General features: G+C 41.0%; 1 pseudogene; it reads left to right on the top strand.

Annotated features, from left to right (window-relative positions):
• Nucleotides 1–5,815: 5,815 nt before the first annotated feature.
• Nucleotides 5,816–5,914, top strand: LOC132280309 (small nucleolar RNA R71; annotated as a pseudogene).
• Nucleotides 5,915–6,370: the final 456 nt, after the last annotated feature.

The raw sequence follows: 6,370 nt of genomic DNA, 5'->3' as shown, positions 1-6,370 counted from the left end.
GTGGACATGTAAGTGTAAATGGGAATAACAGATAAAGAAATGAGAAAGGTATAAGGGTGGTCCTGGAAATTGGGTAGCACTCTCTCACTGAAGTCACTGTGATGCACATGATGGAGTCAAACATACAGATATGAGAATACAATCACATGACATCCATAGCAAAAATAAATATATATAAAACAGATAAAGTATAGGTACAACAAAAATATCAAAGTCGACAGATCGGCTATAAAAATAATAATGTATAATGACAATAGTAAAGTGTCAAAAAGAGAGAGGGATCATAAGATAGAAAGGACTGGGAGCTCAGGAGGATGAGGTAAGACGGGCAGGTCTGGCTCCGCGGATGTCTCTGGATAAATCTCGAAACATGGTCGCGACATCCATGCGGAAGGCAGCACAGCTCTGTGGGCTGTGAGGTCAGCTCGGATGGCAACAACAGCATCCTCAAGCATCTGCAGACGTACTCCAAAGCCGGGGATCATATCTGGAGTCTTAGGCATAGATGAATCAGAAGAAAGCTCCTGAGTCTTCTCCTGCTCATGAATGGGCGACCTGGCTGGAGAGTCCTGCTCTGCATCGTCTGTAGGGCGCTCTAAGTCTATGTTTAAATGCTCGGCAGCCGGATCGACTGGTGCGTTGACCGCTGCGAGATGTGCTGCTTCTGCCTCTGCTGGTGCCCGTGCCTCTGCCTGGGCCTGGGCCTGTGCCTCCTCCAGCTCCAACTCTGCTGCAGCCAGTACCGTATGGTCCTGCAACCTGGTAATAATGGAACGGTAGGCCTTGTTCCAGTCCTTCTTGAGGTAGTGACAGGAACCTCTCTCGGGGTGCTCCCAAGGATGGATGTGGTAGCGTTGGTCGATGAGGATCTGGGTGATGAGGTGGCTGAAAGGAAGAGACTTAGCCCGTCCGGGTGTCTCTTTACTAATGTACTCGTCATACAGCTTTCTCATCACGCTCCAGATGAGCGCGAGAATGGACACCCAGTGCCCAGTGTAGAAAGAGTAAAGGGCTGTCAGATAGTCGCCCCTCCTCTGAATCTTGTGCCACGCCATGTATATATTCCGATAGAGAACGGAATCAGTGAACTATAGGTCGTCGGGAAAGAATGTCCGGGTGGCGAAAGTCTCGCCACTGGCATGGTGATCTGTGAGAAAAACTGCCATGTCGGGATAGGAAGACCTGAATAGCCTTGGATATGTATCCTGAAGCTCTGGGGGACATCTGTGTGGACAGCGGCAAGAGCGGGCTAAAGTGTCCACTATAATGGTGATCGGATGGCCATCGATAGAAGTGACCATCTCGGCTGTGGTACGCGGCGATGGTTGGAAGATTTGGTAGAACAACCGAACCAACCGTGGGTAGACTGGCTCTGTAACGAGGGCAAGAATAGTGGCTAGGCCCCTTTGAATAATATCATGGTAGGCAGATCGGGTCAGTACCGATTAAGAGAAGAAGGCCGTGTCAAATTCGGACTCATGGTTGAGCGTCATGCGTGCATATCGAGGCATGGGCCTATCTCACCCCATATGGGCTGGCTGAGGTGGTATATGTAAATGCTTAGCTCCAGTCTGTGGTGGAGATGGTGATCGAGTGAAAGCAGGATGAGCCGTAGAAGTGGATGGTATGTGGTCATCCTCAGGCTCATAAGATGGTGACTGAGGCGGGGTAGCCTGTGCTGGCTCCCGCTATACATAAGAGGGCTTTGTTGGCTCCTCTGTCCGTGGCCTAGTATGTTGGGTGGGCCCGTATTGCCTGTTGGCAATGGTTTTCCTTTTTACCATGGCCTGTAAAAAGAAAAAGAAAAATTTGCACTGGGAGTTAGTGCCAGAATAAGAAATTTAAAAACACGAAATAGAATCATGTATGTCAAATAAAATAGACAAAACAAATATGACATGAATCTATGCAAGTGGTAGAATATGAAACATGCTAAACAATGTAAGTACTAGATGCATCCAATGTGGAATATCACAGGCATTGGGCATAGATATGATAGCATGAACATAAGATATGATGAATGAAGTGTATGTGAGAGATCTGTGAAATTTGATCAATCATAAAAAGAAGTGAGATCGATCACAAAAGTTGGATCGATCGAAAGTAAGTGAGATCGATCTCACCACTTCGATCGATCGATCGAAGACACAAGTTCGATCGATCGAACTGTGCGACGTTGAAAACTCAAAGGTCACAGATCTGTGACTTTGGAAGCATGGGGCCCACACGAACGTGTTCGTGGGCCCAACAATTCATCAAATCAACAAGTATCCATCATAAAGAAGACCCATACTCCCAAAGATAGATCAAAAACACATATATACATAGAAGCATACACATATATATACATATAAAAACTTAGGGCTTCGAAGCTTTAAAAATGGAGATTCAACCATCTAAGCAACCTAAATCGAGTATGTAAATCATTGAATCATCAAATCGAAGATCAAATCTCAAAGTGGATTCGGTTCTTACCTTGAACGAGTGAGAGAAGTGGATGCGAAGAGGGAAAGATGGAATCCGAGATGAGAGAGAGATGTGAAGCTTGGAAACTCGCCGGAAAGCTTCGCCAGAGATGGTGAAGTGGTTGGACAGTGACGGCAACGAAGAGATGTTAGGGTTTTGAGGATGAGGGTGAGTTAGATCGATCTTTGTAATCGATCTTGCAAACCCTCGGTTCTATTTTTAAAAACATTCCCGACAGAGTTCGATCGATCGAACTCAACTGTGATCGATCGAACTTTGATGAACTCTCTTCAAAGTATTTTTTTTATTTTTGAAATTTTTTGAAAATTGCAAAATGAAAATTAAAAATTGGGATTAAAATTAAAAATTGGAAAATAAAATAAAATATTTTTGGTTTTTTTTTGTAGGTAAATTAAATTGAATAAACACTAATAATTAAAAATTAATTAAAATAGAATATTTTTGAATTTTTGAAAACTTTTTGAAAAATAAAATAAAATAAAATGAAAATAAAATGAAATATAAATGCAAATATTTTTGGACTTTTGGAAATTTAAAAAGTCAAAACAAAGTCAAAATAATGAAATAAAGATTGAGGTCGATCGAAACAAGAGTTCGATCGATCAGACAGAGAGCAAAAATATGCAGGTTTTTGACTCAGAAAATTGGCTAAGTGTTGGAACATGAGATCGATCGAACTTGGAAGTTAGATCAATCGAAGAACTTCTTGATCGATCTTGGAATGTTTTGAACGATCAGACAGAGAGCTGAAATATGCAGGTTGATGCAGGCTCAAAATTTTTCTAAGTGTTGAATCATAAGATCGATCGAACTTGGAAGTTGGATCGATCGAAGGTCTTTTGATCGATCGAAGAGTTAGTTTGAATGATGGGACAGAGAGGTGATTTGGAAGCAGGTTTCTGCAGGTCAAAAATTTTTCTAAGTGTTGGATGCAGAATGGAGTTCGATCGATCGAACTCAAGTTTGAGATCGATCGAACTATGGAAAATGCTCAATAATGACATGAAAGCTTATGCAATGCTCACCAAAGTTCCTTGAAATGCATATGAACCAAAAACAAGTATCTAGACTTCGCAAGAAATGAAATGAAAGATAGAAATGGGGGAGGAATAGGGTTTTAACACCCTACGAATGCTTCTGCTAGTCTTTAATGTCTCTAGCAAGACATTGGGCTCTTTTAACCTGGATCAAAGATCTTATAATGCATCCCCTCCTTGTTGGGGTGATAGATGCTTTGAACTCCTCCCAACAAATGGTTCTTTAAAGAACTTCTTGGATTAAGCTCAAAAGAAATCTTTAGTCCCTTGTCTATGCAATTACAACCTTTGGGCTTCCATGCCCTTTCAAAGCAAGAATTTGAAACAAGACTTTTAGGATGCAAGGTTGAAGATGATCCTTTGGAAGTTTTGGTTTTACACAAAAGCTCATTTCCTTGGCATTGAAGATTATGACATTCATCTACAACATTAACTTCTCCTTCATATTTGTCAAATGAATTGGGTGCGGGATTAAAGATATTTAACTTCACCTTCATGTGGCCAAATGAGATCTTCATTATCCCCGTCCTACAATTGATGTTGGCATTAGCGGTTGCCAAGAAAGGACGGCCAAGGATAACGGGAATTTGGCTCTTAGGATTGGGAACTGATTCCGTGTCTATGATAACGAAATCAACCAGGAAGAAGAATTTGTCAATCTTTATCAAAACATCCTCAATTATACCCCTAGGCTTCTTAATGGATCGGTCGGTAAGTTGCAAACTACCGACGTCGGTTTCAATTCACCTAAGCCCAATTTGACATAAACCGAATATGGAAGAAGGTTAACACTTGCTCCTAAGTCAAGAAGTGCCCGATTAATGATATGATCACCAATAATGCAATATGTAGTAGGTGAACTAGGGTCCTTAAACTTTGGAAGAGTGTTATGTTGCAAAATTGAGCTTACTTGCTCGGTCAAAACCACTTTTCTTGGTGCTTGGCTCTTGTTCTTCTGCTTTTGGGTGCACAAGTCTTTCAAGAATTTGGCATAAGCCGGAATTTGCTTGATTGCATCTAATAGTGGAAGATTAACTTTCACTTGCCTAAACATTTCCATGATTTCATTGGTTTTTGCCTTTTCCTTGTCTTTTGAAATGGATCCTTGTAAGGCATCCGGAAATGGAACCTTTGGTTCAAACACTTTTTCAAAATTTTCTTTTGAACTTTCTTCAACACAAGAAGTTTTCAAAACTTCTTTTTCAAACATATCTTTCAAGACTTTCTCATTTACAAGGTCATGTATATGCAATGAAGGAGGAATGGGATGTGAAACGGGACGGGTGACAACTTGAGGTTGCACCGGTTCACTCTCTTCATTGGACATTCCAACTTGATTATCCACAATCCTACCACTCCATAAGGTAGTCATCGCATTAACATGTTCAATGGTGTGGCCTTCCGATGAGGAATGGGTTTCCACAACACATTGTTGCTTAGGTGGGGCATTTATAGGCATCTTTCCCTTCTCTCTTGCATTGAGAGTGCTTGTTATTTGCCCTACTTGGGTTTCTAGTTTCACAATAGATTGAGAGTGAGAATGAAGCAATTGAGTGTTAGCCTCTAAAGTGCCCAAAGCATTCAAAACTTTCTCTTCAAAGGCGGGACTTCTAGTATTACCTTGGGAATAAGATTGGTTGGGAAAATGAGAATTAGCAAATTGATTCCCTTGTGATTGATAAGGTCTATAACCTTGGGATGCTTGGTTTTGAAGTGGAGGTGGAATGTACTTACCTTGAAAACTGTCTTGGGAAGAGTTTGAGCCCTCTCGGTTTTTCCAAGAGAAATTCGGATGATTCCTCCAACTTGGATTATAATGAGTACCATAAGGATTGTTCCTTTGGTTCACAAAAGCCGCATTGACTTGTTCATTAGGTTCACTTTGCACTTGTCCGTGAGGACAATGAGAAGTAGAATGAAGAAAACTAGAACAAGTCATACATGTTTCATTTGATGCACGATGAGAATGGTTAAGGAAGGAAGATACTTGGTTCGCTGAGTTTTGGTTAATCAAAAATTGATCAAACCTTCGAGATAAAGACTTCATTTCGGTGGCTATTTCATTTGAATGGTCGACTTGATGTAAGCCAACACTCTTCCTACCTTGTGAATTTCTACCATTCTTGGATGATAGTGTTCTATGCAAAGAATTTTCACTCATGCTCTCATAGAGACGCCACACGTCATCCTCATGCCTATCAATGTATGAGCCACCCATGGAAACATCAACCATACCCTTATAGTTGTCCGATAAGCTCTCAAAGAAGTATTGAACTAATTGCCATTTGGGCATGTCATGATGTGGACACTTCCTAAGCAATTCATTGAAGCGCTCCCATGCCTCATGAAACGTTTCTCCATCCCCATGTGAAAATTCTCGAATTGAGGTTCTCATGGCATTGGTCTTAGAAACCGGATTTTACTTCTTCAAGAACTTTTGTTTCATTTTTGCCCAAGAAGTGATTGAAAAAGGCCTAAGATTGTTAAACCAATACTTTGCCTTGTCTTTTAAGGTGAATGGAAAAAGTTTGAGTCTTAAAACCTCTTCCGGCATGTCCGTATATTTTACGGTGGAACATACTTCAAGAAACTCATCCAAATACTTGTAAGGTTCTTCACTTGGAAGTCCATGATAGTTAGGAAGCATTTGAATGGTTTGTGGCTTAATTTCATAATGATGTGCTCTAAATGGAGGCAGTTGGATGCATGTAGGTGCATTATACTCATTAGGTACATAATAGTCTCTTAAAGCAAGAGGTGGATTAGCTACTTGAGGTGCAACATGAACACCTTGGTTTTGAATTCCTTGATTGTTGATGGGAGGTTGTGGAGCATACATTGGCCTT

The sequence above is a fragment of the Cornus florida genome, unplaced genomic scaffold, assembly GCF_030987335.1.
Source record: "Cornus florida cultivar Cherokee Brave unplaced genomic scaffold, ASM3098733v1 CherokeeBrave_3.0.0_Hap2_Chr10, whole genome shotgun sequence".
NCBI classification, from domain to species: Eukaryota; Viridiplantae; Streptophyta; class Magnoliopsida; order Cornales; family Cornaceae; genus Cornus; species Cornus florida.
This window is presented reverse-complemented; position numbering and strand designations above follow the sequence as displayed.